The sequence below is a fragment of the Accipiter gentilis genome, chromosome W, assembly GCF_929443795.1.
Source record: "Accipiter gentilis chromosome W, bAccGen1.1, whole genome shotgun sequence".
NCBI classification, from domain to species: domain Eukaryota; kingdom Metazoa; phylum Chordata; class Aves; order Accipitriformes; family Accipitridae; genus Astur; species Astur gentilis.
The window spans coordinates 20,154,030-20,168,994 of NC_064918.1; positions in this window are offsets into that span (position 1 = coordinate 20,154,030).

Consider the following 14,965-nt stretch of genomic DNA (forward strand, 5'->3'; position numbering starts at 1 on the left):
GAACAGATGGAAAAGAGGGATTTGTGGGAAAGCCGGAGAACAGTGACAGCCGAGGGAAGAGAGAGAGTGGAGGAGTGAGAGGGAATGGGGGAAGGAGCGAGAAAATAGGGAACATTGGGACCGAAAGGAAGAGGGGAGAGAGACACAAGCGAGGGGAAAGAGACACTCGAGGGAAAAGATGGGAAAGAGGGAAATGTGGGAAAACCAGAGAAACCGTGACGGCAAGGGAAGAGAGAGAGTGGAGGAGTGAGAGGGAATGGGGGAAGGCGAGAGAAAGTGGGGGAAATAGAGACCGAAGGAAGAGAGGAGAGAGACACAGGCGAGGGGAAAGAGGCACGCGAGGGAACATATGGAAAAGAGGGATTTGTGGGAAAGCCGGAGAACAGTGACAGCCGAGGGAAGAGAGAGAGTGGAGGAGTGAGAGAGAAGGGGGAAGGAGCGAGAAAATAGGGAAAATTGGGACCGAAAGGAAGAGGGGAGAGAGACACAGGCGAGGAGAAAGAGACACGCGAGGGAAATAATGGGAAAGAGGGAGATGTGGGAAATGCGGAGAAACCGTGACGGCCGAGGGAAGAGAGAGAGTGGAGGAGTGAAAGGGAATGGGGGAAGGCGAGAGAAAGTGGGGAAAATAGGGACCGAAGGAAGAGAGGAGAGAGACACAGGCGAGGGGAAAGAGTAAGGCGAGGGAACAGATGGAAAAGAGGGATTTGTGGGAAAGCCGGAGAACAGTGACAGCCGAGGGAAGAGAGAGAGTGGAGGAGTGAGAGGGAATGGGGGAAGGCGAGAGAAATTGGGGGAAATGGAGACCGAAGGAAGAGAGGAGAGAGACACAGGCGAGGGGAAAGAGACACGTGGGGGAAAACAAGGGAAAGAGGGAGATGTGGGGAAGCCGGAGAAACCGTGACGGCCAAGGGAAGAGAGAGAGTGGAGGAGTGAGAGGGAATGGGGGAAGGCGAGAGAAAGTGGGGGAAATAGAGACCGAAGGAAGAGAGGAGAGAGACACAGGCGAGGGGAAAGAGGCACGCGAGGGAACATATGGAAAAGAGGGATTTGTGGGAAAGCCGGAGAACAGTGACAGCCGAGGGAAGAGAGAGAGTGGAGGAGTGAGAGGGAAGGGGGGAAGGAGCGAGAAAATAGGGAAAATTGGGACCGAAAGGAAGAGGGGAGAGAGACACAGGCGAGGGGAAAGAGTAAGGCGAGGGAACAGATGGAAAAGAGGGATTTGTGGGAAAGCCGGAGAACAATGACAGCCGAGGGAAGAGAGAGAGTGGAGGAGTGAGAGGGAATGGGGGAAGGAGCGAGAAAATAGGGAACATTGGGACCGAAAGGAAGAGGGGAGAGAGACACAAGCGAGGAGAAAGAGACACGCGAGGGAAAAGATGGGAAAGAGGGAGATGTGGGGAAGCCGGAGAAACCGTGACGGCCAAGGGAAGAGAGAGAGTGGAGGAGTGAGAGGGAATGGGGGAAGGCGAGAGAAAGTGGGGGAAATAGAGACCGAAGGAAGAGAGGAGAGAGACACAGGCGAGGGGAAAGAGTAAGGCGAGGGAACAGATGGAAAAGAGGGATTTGTGGGAAAGCCGGAGAACAGTGACAGCCGAGGGAAGAGAGAGAGTGGAGGAGTGAGAGGGAATGGGGGAAGGCGAGAGAAATTGGGGGAAATGGAGACCGAAGGAAGAGAGGAGAGAGACACAGGCGAGGGGAAAGAGACACGTGGGGGAAAACAAGGGAAAGAGGGAGATGTGGGGAAGCCGGAGAAACCGTGACGGCCAAGGGAAGAGAGAGAGTGGAGGAGTGAGAGGGAATGGGGGAAGGCGAGAGAAAGTGGGGGAAATAGAGACCGAAGGAAGAGAGGAGAGAGACACAGGCGAGGGGAAAGAGGCACGCGAGGGAACATATGGAAAAGAGGGATTTGTGGGAAAGCCAGAGAACAGTGACAGCCGAGGGAAGAGAGAGAGTGGAGGAGTGAGAGGGAAGGGGGGAAGGAGCGAGAAAATAGGGAAAATTGGGACCGAAAGGAAGAGGGGAGAGAGACACAGGCGAGGAGAAAGAGACACGCGAGGGAAATGATGGGAAAGAGGGAGATGTGGGAAATGCGGAGAAACCGTGACGGCCGAGGGAAGAGAGAGAGTGGAGGAGTGAGAGGGAATGGGGGAAGGCGAGAGAAAGTGGGGGAAATAGAGACCGAAGGAAGAGAGGAGAGAGACACAGGCGAGGGGAAAGAGGCACGCGAGGGAACAGATGGAAAAGAGGGATTTGTGGGAAAGCCGGAGAACAGTGACAGCCGAGGGAAGAGAGAGAGTGGAGGAGTGAGAGGGAATGGGGGAAGGCGAGAGAAACTGGGGGAAATAGAGACCGAAGGAAGAGAGGAGAGAGACACAGGCGAGGGGAAAGAGACACGTGGGGGAAAACAAGGGAAAGAGGGAGATGTGGGGAAGCCGGAGAAACCGTGACGGCCAAGGGAAGAGAGAGAGTGGAGGAGTGAGAGGGAATGGGGGAAGGCGAGAGAAAGTGGGGGAAATAGAGACCGAAGGAAGAGAGGAGAGAGACACAGGCGAGGGGAAAGAGGCACGCGAGGGAACATATGGAAAAGAGGGATTTGTGGGAAAGCCGGAGAACAGTGACAGCCGAGGGAAGAGAGAGAGTGGAGGAGTGAGAGGGAATGGGGGAAGGAGCGAGAAAATAGGGAAAATTGGGACCGAAAGGAAGAGGGGAGAGAGACACAGGCGAGGGGAAAGAGACACGCGAGGGAAATAATGGGAAAGAGGGAGATGTGGGAAATGCGGAGAAACCGTGACGGCCGAGGGAAGAGAGAGAGTGGAGGAGTGAGAGGGAATGGGGGAAGGTGAGAGAAAGTGGGGGAAATAGAGACCGAAGGAAGAGAGGAGAGAGACACAGGCGAGGGGAAAGAGGCACGCGAGGGAACATATGGAAAAGAGGGATTTGTGGGAAAGCCGGAGAACAGTGACAGCCGAGGGAAGAGAGAGAGTGGAGGAGTGAGAGGGAAGGGGGGAAGGCGAGAGAAATTGGGGAAATAGAGACCGAAGGAAGAGAGGAGAGAGACACAGGCGAGGGGAAAGAGACACGTGGGGGAAAAGATGGGAAAGAGGGAGATGTGGGGAAGCCGGAGAAACCGTGACGGCCAAGGGAAGAGAGAGAGTGGAGGAGTGAGAGGGAATGGGGGAAGGCGAGAGAAAGTGGGGGAAATAGAGACCGAAGGAAGAGAGGAGAGAGACACAGGCGAGGGGAAAGAGTAAGGCGAGGGAACAGATGGAAAAGAGGGATTTGTGGGAAAGCCGGAGAACAGTGACAGCCGAGGGAAGAGAGAGAGTGGAGGAGTGAGAGGGAAGGGGGGAAGGAGCGAGAAAATAGGGAAAATGGGGACCGAAAGGAAGAGGGGAGAGAGACACAAGCGAGGGGAAAGAGTAAGGCGAGGTAACAGATGGAAAAGAGGGATTTGTGGGAAAGCCGGAGAAACCGTGACGGCAAGGGAAGAGAGAGAGTGGAGGAGTGAGAGGGAATGGGGGAAGGCGAGAGAAAGTGGGGGAAATAGAGACCGAAGGAAGAGAGGAGAGAGACACAGGCGAGGGGAAAGAGGCACGCGAGGGAACATATGGAAAAGAGGGAGATGTGGGGAAGCCGGAGAACAGTGACAGCCGAGGGAAGAGAGAGAGTGGAGGAGTGAGAGGGAATGGGGGAAGGCGAGAGAAATTGGGGGAAATAGAGACCAAAGGAAGAGAGGAGAGAGACACAGGCGAGGGGAAAGAGTAAGGCGAGGGAACAGATGGAAAAGAGGGATTTGTGGGAAAGCCGGAGAACAGTGACAGCCGAGGGAAGAGAGAGAGTGGAGGAGTGAGAGGGAATGGGGGAAGGAGCGAGAAAATAGGGAAAATTGGGACCGAAAGGAAGAGGGGAGAGAGACACAGGCGAGGGGAAAGAGACACGCGAGGGAAATGATGGGAAAGAGGGAGATGTGGGAAATGCGGAGAAACCGTGACGGCCGAGGGAAGAGAGAGAGTGGAGGAGTGAGAGGGAATGGGGGAAGGCGAGAGAAAGTGGGGGAAATAGAGACCGAAGGAAGAGAGGAGAGAGACACAGGCGAGGGGAAAGAGGCACGCGAGGGAACAGATGGAAAAGAGGGATTTGTGGGAAAGCCGGAGAACAGTGACAGCCGAGGGAAGAGAGAGAGTGGAGGAGTGAGAGGGAATGGGGGAAGGCGAGAGAAACTGGGGGAAATAGAGACCGAAGGAAGAGAGGAGAGAGACACAGGCGAGGGGAAAGAGACACGTGGGGGAAAACAAGGGAAAGAGGGAGATGTGGGGAAGCCGGAGAAACCGTGACGGCCAAGGGAAGAGAGAGAGTGGAGGAGTGAGAGGGAATGGGGGAAGGCGAGAGAAAGTGGGGGAAATAGAGACCGAAGGAAGAGAGGAGAGAGACACAGGCGAGGGGAAAGAGGCACGCGAGGGAACATATGGAAAAGAGGGATTTGTGGGAAAGCCGGAGAACAGTGACAGCCGAGGGAAGAGAGAGAGTGGAGGAGTGAGAGGGAATGGGGGAAGGAGCGAGAAAATAGGGAAAATTGGGACCGAAAGGAAGAGGGGAGAGAGACACAGGCGAGGGGAAAGAGACACGCGAGGGAAATAATGGGAAAGAGGGAGATGTGGGAAATGCGGAGAAACCGTGACGGCCGAGGGAAGAGAGAGAGTGGAGGAGTGAGAGGGAATGGGGGAAGGTGAGAGAAAGTGGGGGAAATAGAGACCGAAGGAAGAGAGGAGAGAGACACAGGCGAGGGGAAAGAGGCACGCGAGGGAACATATGGAAAAGAGGGATTTGTGGGAAAGCCGGAGAACAGTGACAGCCGAGGGAAGAGAGAGAGTGGAGGAGTGAGAGGGAAGGGGGGAAGGCGAGAGAAATTGGGGAAATAGAGACCGAAGGAAGAGAGGAGAGAGACACAGGCGAGGGGAAAGAGACACGTGGGGGAAAAGATGGGAAAGAGGGAGATGTGGGGAAGCCGGAGAAACCGTGACGGCCAAGGGAAGAGAGAGAGTGGAGGAGTGAGAGGGAATGGGGGAAGGCGAGAGAAAGTGGGGGAAATAGAGACCGAAGGAAGAGAGGAGAGAGACACAGGCGAGGGGAAAGAGTAAGGCGAGGGAACAGATGGAAAAGAGGGATTTGTGGGAAAGCCGGAGAACAGTGACAGCCGAGGGAAGAGAGAGAGTGGAGGAGTGAGAGGGAAGGGGGGAAGGAGCGAGAAAATAGGGAAAATGGGGACCGAAAGGAAGAGGGGAGAGAGACACAAGCGAGGGGAAAGAGTAAGGCGAGGTAACAGATGGAAAAGAGGGATTTGTGGGAAAGCCGGAGAAACCGTGACGGCAAGGGAAGAGAGAGAGTGGAGGAGTGAGAGGGAATGGGGGAAGGCGAGAGAAAGTGGGGGAAATAGAGACCGAAGGAAGAGAGGAGAGAGACACAGGCGAGGGGAAAGAGGCACGCGAGGGAACATATGGAAAAGAGGGAGATGTGGGGAAGCCGGAGAACAGTGACAGCCGAGGGAAGAGAGAGAGTGGAGGAGTGAGAGGGAATGGGGGAAGGCGAGAGAAATTGGGGGAAATAGAGACCAAAGGAAGAGAGGAGAGAGACACAGGCGAGGGGAAAGAGTAAGGCGAGGGAACAGATGGAAAAGAGGGATTTGTGGGAAAGCCGGAGAACAGTGACAGCCGAGGGAAGAGAGAGAGTGGAGGAGTGAGAGGGAATGGGGGAAGGAGCGAGAAAATAGGGAAAATTGGGACCGAAAGGAAGAGGGGAGAGAGACACAGGCGAGGGGAAAGAGACACGCGAGGGAAATGATGGGAAAGAGGGAGATGTGGGAAATGCGGAGAAACCGTGACGGCCGAGGGAAGAGAGAGAGTGGAGGAGTGAGAGGGAATGGGGGAAGGCGAGAGAAAGTGGGGGAAATAGAGACCGAAGGAAGAGAGGAGAGAGACACAGGCGAGGGGAAAGAGGCACGCGAGGGAACATATGGAAAAGAGGGATTTGTGGGAAAGCCGGAGAACAGTGACAGCCGAGGGAAGAGAGAGAGTGGAGGAGTGAGAGGGAATGGGGGAAGGCGAGAGAAACTGGGGGAAATAGAGACCGAAGGAAGAGAGGAGAGAGACACAGGCGAGGGGAAAGAGACACGTGGGGGAAAACAAGGGAAAGAGGGAGATGTGGGGAAGCCGGAGAAACCGTGACGGCCAAGGGAAGAGAGAGAGTGGAGGAGTGAGAGGGAATGGGGGAAGGCGAGAGAAAGTGGGGGAAATAGAGACCGAAGGAAGAGAGGAGAGAGACACAGGCGAGGGGAAAGAGGCACGCGAGGGAACATATGGAAAAGAGGGATTTGTGGGAAAGCCGGAGAACAGTGACAGCCGAGGGAAGAGAGAGAGTGGAGGAGTGAGAGGGAATGGGGGAAGGAGCGAGAAAATAGGGAAAATTGGGACCGAAAGGAAGAGGGGAGAGAGACACAGGCGAGGGGAAAGAGACACGCGAGGGAAATAATGGGAAAGAGGGAGATGTGGGAAATGCGGAGAAACCGTGACGGCCGAGGGAAGAGAGAGAGTGGAGGAGTGAGAGGGAATGGGGGAAGGTGAGAGAAAGTGGGGGAAATAGAGACCGAAGGAAGAGAGGAGAGAGACACAGGCGAGGGGAAAGAGGCACGCGAGGGAACATATGGAAAAGAGGGATTTGTGGGAAAGCCGGAGAACAGTGACAGCCGAGGGAAGAGAGAGAGTGGAGGAGTGAGAGGGAAGGGGGGAAGGCGAGAGAAATTGGGGAAATAGAGACCGAAGGAAGAGAGGAGAGAGACACAGGCGAGGGGAAAGAGACACGTGGGGGAAAAGATGGGAAAGAGGGAGATGTGGGGAAGCCGGAGAAACCGTGACGGCCAAGGGAAGAGAGAGAGTGGAGGAGTGAGAGGGAATGGGGGAAGGCGAGAGAAAGTGGGGGAAATAGAGACCGAAGGAAGAGAGGAGAGAGACACAGGCGAGGGGAAAGAGTAAGGCGAGGGAACAGATGGAAAAGAGGGATTTGTGGGAAAGCCGGAGAACAGTGACAGCCGAGGGAAGAGAGAGAGTGGAGGAGTGAGAGGGAAGGGGGGAAGGAGCGAGAAAATAGGGAAAATGGGGACCGAAAGGAAGAGGGGAGAGAGACACAAGCGAGGGGAAAGAGTAAGGCGAGGTAACAGATGGAAAAGAGGGATTTGTGGGAAAGCCGGAGAAACCGTGACGGCAAGGGAAGAGAGAGAGTGGAGGAGTGAGAGGGAATGGGGGAAGGCGAGAGAAAGTGGGGGAAATAGAGACCGAAGGAAGAGAGGAGAGAGACACAGGCGAGGGGAAAGAGGCACGCGAGGGAACATATGGAAAAGAGGGAGATGTGGGGAAGCCGGAGAACAGTGACAGCCGAGGGAAGAGAGAGAGTGGAGGAGTGAGAGGGAATGGGGGAAGGCGAGAGAAATTGGGGGAAATAGAGACCAAAGGAAGAGAGGAGAGAGACACAGGCGAGGGGAAAGAGTAAGGCGAGGGAACAGATGGAAAAGAGGGATTTGTGGGAAAGCCGGAGAACAGTGACAGCCGAGGGAAGAGAGAGAGTGGAGGAGTGAGAGGGAATGGGGGAAGGAGCGAGAAAATAGGGAAAATTGGGACCGAAAGGAAGAGGGGAGAGAGACACAGGCGAGGGGAAAGAGACACGCGAGGGAAATAATGGGAAAGAGGGAGATGTGGGAAATGCAGAGAAACCGTGACGGCCGAGGGAAGAGAGAGAGTGGAGGAGTGAGAGGGAATGGGGGAAGGTGAGAGAAAGTGGGGGAAATAGAGACCGAAGGAAGAGAGGAGAGAGACACAGGCGAGGGGAAAGAGGCACGCGAGGGAACATATGGAAAAGAGGGATCTGTGGGAAAGCCGGAGAACAGTGACAGCCGAGGGAAGAGAGAGAGTGGAGGAGTGAGAGGGAAGGGGGGAAGGCGAGAGAAATTGGGGGAAATAGAGACCGAAGGAAGAGAGGAGAGAGACACAGGCGAGGGGAAAGAGACACGTGGGGGAAAAGATGGGAAAGAGGGAGATGTGGGGAAGCCGGAGAAACCTTGACGGCCAAGGGAAGAGAGAGAGTGGAGGAGTGAGAGGGAATGGGGGAAGGCGAGAGAAAGTGGGGGAAATAGAGACCGAAGGAAGAGAGGAGAGAGACACAGGCGAGGGGAAAGAGTAAGGCGAGGGAACAGATGGAAAAGAGGGATTTGTGGGAAAGCCGGAGAACAGTGACAGCCGAGGGAAGAGAGAGAGTGGAGGAGTGAGAGGGAATGGGGGAAGGCGAGAGAAAGTGGGGGAAATAGAGACCGAAGGAAGAGAGGAGAGAGACACAGGCGAGGGGAAAGAGGCACGCGAGGGAACATATGGAAAAGAGGGATTTGTGGGAAAGCCGGAGAACAGTGACAGCCGAGGGAAGAGAGAGAGTGGAGGAGTGAGAGAGAAGGGGGAAGGAGCGAGAAAATAGGGAAAATTGGGACCGAAAGGAAGAGGGGAGAGAGACACAGGCGAGGAGAAAGAGACACGCGAGGGAAATAATGGGAAAGAGGGAGATGTGGGAAATGCGGAGAAACCGTGACGGCCGAGGGAAGAGAGAGAGTGGAGGAGTGAAAGGGAATGGGGGAAGGCGAGAGAAAGTGGGGAAAATAGGGACCGAAGGAAGAGAGGAGAGAGACACAGGCGAGGGGAAAGAGTAAGGCGAGGGAACAGATGGAAAAGAGGGATTTGTGGGAAAGCCGGAGAACAGTGACAGCCGAGGGAAGAGAGAGAGTGGAGGAGTGAGAGGGAAGGGGGGAAGGAGCGAGAAAATAGGAAAAATTGGGACCGAAAGGAAGAGGGGAGAGAGACACAGGCGAGGGGAAAGAGACACGCGAGGGAAATGATGGGAAAGAGGGAGATGTGGGAAATGCGGAGAAACCGTGACGGCCGAGGGAAGAGAGAGAGTGGAGGAGTGAGAGGGAATGGGGGAAGGCGAGAGAAAGTGGGGGAAATAGAGACCGAAGGAAGAGAGGAGAGAGACACAGGCGAGGGGAAAGAGGCACGCGAGGGAACAGATGGAAAAGAGGGATTTGTGGGAAAGCCGGAGAACAGTGACAGCCGAGGGAAGAGAGAGAGTGGAGGAGTGAGAGGGAATGGGGGAAGGCGAGAGAAACTGGGGGAAATAGAGACCGAAGGAAGAGAGGAGAGAGACACAGGCGAGGGGAAAGAGACACGTGGGGGAAAACAAGGGAAAGAGGGAGATGTGGGGAAGCCGGAGAAACCGTGACGGCCAAGGGAAGAGAGAGAGTGGAGGAGTGAGAGGGAATGGGGGAAGGCGAGAGAAAGTGGGGGAAATAGAGACCGAAGGAAGAGAGGAGAGAGACACAGGCGAGGGGAAAGAGGCACGCGAGGGAACATATGGAAAAGAGGGATTTGTGGGAAAGCCGGAGAACAGTGACAGCCGAGGGAAGAGAGAGAGTGGAGGAGTGAGAGGGAATGGGGGAAGGAGCGAGAAAATAGGGAAAATTGGGACCGAAAGGAAGAGGGGAGAGAGACACAGGCGAGGGGAAAGAGACACGCGAGGGAAATAATGGGAAAGAGGGAGATGTGGGAAATGCGGAGAAACCGTGACGGCCGAGGGAAGAGAGAGAGTGGAGGAGTGAGAGGGAATGGGGGAAGGTGAGAGAAAGTGGGGGAAATAGAGACCGAAGGAAGAGAGGAGAGAGACACAGGCGAGGGGAAAGAGGCACGCGAGGGAACATATGGAAAAGAGGGATTTGTGGGAAAGCCGGAGAACAGTGACAGCCGAGGGAAGAGAGAGAGTGGAGGAGTGAGAGGGAAGGGGGGAAGGCGAGAGAAATTGGGGAAATAGAGACCGAAGGAAGAGAGGAGAGAGACACAGGCGAGGGGAAAGAGACACGTGGGGGGAAAGATGGGAAAGAGGGAGATGTGGGGAAGCCGGAGAAACCGTGACGGCCAAGGGAAGAGAGAGAGTGGAGGAGTGAGAGGGAATGGGGGAAGGCGAGAGAAAGTGGGGGAAATAGAGACCGAAGGAAGAGAGGAGAGAGACACAGGCGAGGGGAAAGAGTAAGGCGAGGGAACAGATGGAAAAGAGGGATTTGTGGGAAAGCCGGAGAACAGTGACAGCTGAGGGAAGAGAGAGAGTGGAGGAGTGAGAGGGAAGGGGGGAAGGAGCGAGAAAATAGGGAAAATGGGGACCGAAAGGAAGAGGGGAGAGAGACACAGGCGAGGGGAAAGAGACACGCGAGGGAAATAATGGGAAAGAGGGAGATGTGGGAAATGCGGAGAAACCGTGACGGCCGAGGGAAGAGAGAGAGTGGAGGAGTGAGAGGGAATGGGGGAAGGCGAGAGAAAGTGGGGGAAATAGAGACCGAAGGAAGAGAGGAGAGAGACACAGGCGAGGGGAAAGAGTAAGGCGAGGGAACAGATGGAAAAGAGGGATTTGTGGGAAAGCCGGAGAACAGTGACAGCCGAGGGAAGAGAGAGAGTGGAGGAGTGAGAGGGAAGGGGGGAAGGAGCGAGAAAATAGGGAACATTGGGACCGAAAGGAAGAGGGGAGAGAGACACAAGCGAGGGGAAAGAGACACGCGAGGGAAAAGATGGGAAAGAGGGAAATGTGGGAAAACCAGAGAAACCGTGACGGCAAGGGAAGAGAGAGAGTGGAGGAGTGAGAGGGAATGGGGGAAGGCGAGAGAAAGTGGGGGAAATAGAGACCGAAGGAAGAGAGGAGAGAGACACAGGCGAGGGGAAAGAGGCACGCGAGGGAACATATGGAAAAGAGGGAGATGTGGGGAAGCCGGAGAACAGTGACAGCCGAGGGAAGAGAGAGAGTGGAGGAGTGAGAGGGAATGGGGGAAGGCGAGAGAAATTGGGGGAAATAGAGACCAAAGGAAGAGAGGAGAGAGACACAGGCGAGGGGAAAGAGTAAGGCGAGGGAACAGATGGAAAAGAGGGATTTGTGGGAAAGCCGGAGAACAGTGACAGCCGAGGGAAGAGAGAGAGTGGAGGAGTGAGAGGGAATGGGGGAAGGAGCGAGAAAATAGGGAAAATTGGGACCGAAAGGAAGAGGGGAGAGAGACACAGGCGAGGGGAAAGAGACACGCGAGGGAAATAATGGGAAAGAGGGAGATGTGGGAAATGCAGAGAAACCGTGACGGCCGAGGGAAGAGAGAGAGTGGAGGAGTGAGAGGGAATGGGGGAAGGTGAGAGAAAGTGGGGGAAATAGAGACCGAAGGAAGAGAGGAGAGAGACACAGGCGAGGGGAAAGAGGCACGCGAGGGAACATATGGAAAAGAGGGATCTGTGGGAAAGCCGGAGAACAGTGACAGCCGAGGGAAGAGAGAGAGTGGAGGAGTGAGAGGGAAGGAGGGAAGGCGAGAGAAATTGGGGGAAATAGAGACCGAAGGAAGAGAGGAGAGAGACACAGGCGAGGGGAAAGAGACACGTGGGGGAAAAGATGGGAAAGAGGGAGATGTGGGGAAGCCGGAGAAACCTTGACGGCCAAGGGAAGAGAGAGAGTGGAGGAGTGAGAGGGAATGGGGGAAGGCGAGAGAAAGTGGGGGAAATAGAGACCGAAGGAAGAGAGGAGAGAGACACAGGCGAGGGGAAAGAGTAAGGCGAGGGAACAGATGGAAAAGAGGGATTTGTGGGAAAGCCGGAGAACAGTGACAGCCGAGGGAAGAGAGAGAGTGGAGGAGTGAGAGGGAAGGGGGGAAGGAGCGAGAAAATAGGGAACATTGGGACCGAAAGGAAGAGGGGAGAGAGACACAAGCGAGGGGAAAGAGACACTCGAGGGAAAAGATGGGAAAGAGGGAAATGTGGGAAAACCAGAGAAACCGTGACGGCAAGGGAAGAGAGAGAGTGGAGGAGTGAGAGGGAATGGGGGAAGGCGAGAGAAAGTGGGGGAAATAGAGACCGAAGGAAGAGAGGAGAGAGACACAGGCGAGGGGAAAGAGGCACGCGAGGGAACATATGGAAAAGAGGGATTTGTGGGAAAGCCGGAGAACAGTGACAGCCGAGGGAAGAGAGAGAGTGGAGGAGTGAGAGAGAAGGGGGAAGGAGCGAGAAAATAGGGAAAATTGGGACCGAAAGGAAGAGGGGAGAGAGACACAGGCGAGGAGAAAGAGACACGCGAGGGAAATAATGGGAAAGAGGGAGATGTGGGAAATGCGGAGAAACCGTGACGGCCGAGGGAAGAGAGAGAGTGGAGGAGTGAAAGGGAATGGGGGAAGGCGAGAGAAAGTGGGGAAAATAGGGACCGAAGGAAGAGAGGAGAGAGACACAGGCGAGGGGAAAGAGTAAGGCGAGGGAACAGATGGAAAAGAGGGATTTGTGGGAAAGCCGGAGAACAGTGACAGCCGAGGGAAGAGAGAGAGTGGAGGAGTGAGAGGGAATGGGGGAAGGCGAGAGAAATTGGGGGAAATGGAGACCGAAGGAAGAGAGGAGAGAGACACAGGCGAGGGGAAAGAGACACGTGGGGGAAAACAAGGGAAAGAGGGAGATGTGGGGAAGCCGGAGAAACCGTGACGGCCAAGGGAAGAGAGAGAGTGGAGGAGTGAGAGGGAATGGGGGAAGGCGAGAGAAAGTGGGGGAAATAGAGACCGAAGGAAGAGAGGAGAGAGACACAGGCGAGGGGAAAGAGGCACGCGAGGGAACATATGGAAAAGAGGGATTTGTGGGAAAGCCGGAGAACAGTGACAGCCGAGGGAAGAGAGAGAGTGGAGGAGTGAGAGGGAAGGGGGGAAGGAGCGAGAAAATAGGGAAAATTGGGACCGAAAGGAAGAGGGGAGAGAGACACAGGCGAGGGGAAAGAGTAAGGCGAGGGAACAGATGGAAAAGAGGGATTTGTGGGAAAGCCGGAGAACAGTGACAGCCGAGGGAAGAGAGAGAGTGGAGGAGTGAGAGGGAATGGGGGAAGGCGAGAGAAAGTGGGGGAAATAGAGACCGAAGGAAGAGAGGAGAGAGACACAGGCGAGGGGAAAGAGGCACGCGAGGGAACATATGGAAAAGAGGGAGATGTGGGGAAGCCGGAGAACAGTGACAGCCGAGGGAAGAGAGAGAGTGGAGGAGTGAGAGGGAATGGGGGAAGGCGAGAGAAATTGGGGGAAATGGAGACCGAAGGAAGAGAGGAGAGAGACACAGGCGAGGGGAAAGAGACACGTGGGGGAAAACAAGGGAAAGAGGGAGATGTGGGGAAGCCGGAGAAACCGTGACGGCCAAGGGAAGAGAGAGAGTGGAGGAGTGAGAGGGAATGGGGGAAGGCGAGAGAAAGTGGGGGAAATAGAGACCGAAGGAAGAGAGGAGAGAGACACAGGCGAGGGGAAAGAGGCACGCGAGGGAACATATGGAAAAGAGGGATTTGTGGGAAAGCCGGAGAACAGTGACAGCCGAGGGAAGAGAGAGAGTGGAGGAGTGAGAGGGAAGGGGGGAAGGAGCGAGAAAATAGGGAAAATTGGGACCGAAAGGAAGAGGGGAGAGAGACACAGGCGAGGGGAAAGAGGCACGCGAGGGAACATATGGAAAAGAGGGATCTGTGGGAAAGCCGGAGAACAGTGACAGCCGAGGGAAGAGAGAGAGTGGAGGAGTGAGAGGGAAGGAGGGAAGGCGAGAGAAATTGGGGGAAATAGAGACCGAAGGAAGAGAGGAGAGAGACACAGGCGAGGGGAAAGAGACACGTGGGGGAAAAGATGGGAAAGAGGGAGATGTGGGGAAGCCGGAGAAACCTTGACGGCCAAGGGAAGAGAGAGAGTGGAGGAGTGAGAGGGAATGGGGGAAGGCGAGAGAAAGTGGGGGAAATAGAGACCGAAGGAAGAGAGGAGAGAGACACAGGCGAGGGGAAAGAGTAAGGCGAGGGAACAGATGGAAAAGAGGGATTTGTGGGAAAGCCGGAGAACAGTGACAGCCGAGGGAAGAGAGAGAGTGGAGGAGTGAGAGGGAAGGGGGGAAGGAGCGAGAAAATAGGGAACATTGGGACCGAAAGGAAGAGGGGAGAGAGACACAAGCGAGGGGAAAGAGACACTCGAGGGAAAAGATGGGAAAGAGGGAAATGTGGGAAAACCAGAGAAACCGTGACGGCAAGGGAAGAGAGAGAGTGGAGGAGTGAGAGGGAATGGGGGAAGGCGAGAGAAAGTGGGGGAAATAGAGACCGAAGGAAGAGAGGAGAGAGACACAGGCGAGGGGAAAGAGGCACGCGAGGGAACATATGGAAAAGAGGGATTTGTGGGAAAGCCGGAGAACAGTGACAGCCGAGGGAAGAGAGAGAGTGGAGGAGTGAGAGGGAAGGGGGAAGGAGCGAGAAAATAGGGAAAATTGGGACCGAAAGGAAGAGGGGAGAGAGACACAGGCGAGGAGAAAGAGACACGCGAGGGAAATAATGGGAAAGAGGGAGTTGTGGGAAATGCGGAGAAACCGTGACGGCCGAGGGAAGAGAGAGAGTGGAGGAGTGAAAGGGAATGGGGGAAGGCGAGAGAAAGTGGGGAAAATAGGGACCGAAGGAAGAGAGGAGAGAGACACAGGCGAGGGGAAAGAGTAAGGCGAGGGAACAGATGGAAAAGAGGGATTTGTGGGAAAGCCGGAGAACAGTGACAGCCGAGGGAAGAGAGAGAGTGGAGGAGTGAGAGGGAATGGGGGAAGGCGAGAGAAATTGGGGGAAATAGAGACCGAAGGAAGAGAGGAGAGAGACACAGGCGAGGGGAAAGAGACACGTGGGGGAAAACAAGGGAAAGAGGGAGATGTGGGGAAGCCGGAGAAACCGTGACGGCCAAGGGAAGAGAGAGAGTGGAGGAGTGAGAGGGAATGGGGGAAGGCGAGAGAAAGTGGGGGAAATAGAGACCGAAGGAAGAGAGGAGAGAGACACAGGCGAGGGGAAAGAGGCACGCGAGGGAACATATGGAAAAGAGGGATTTGTGGGAAAGCCGGAG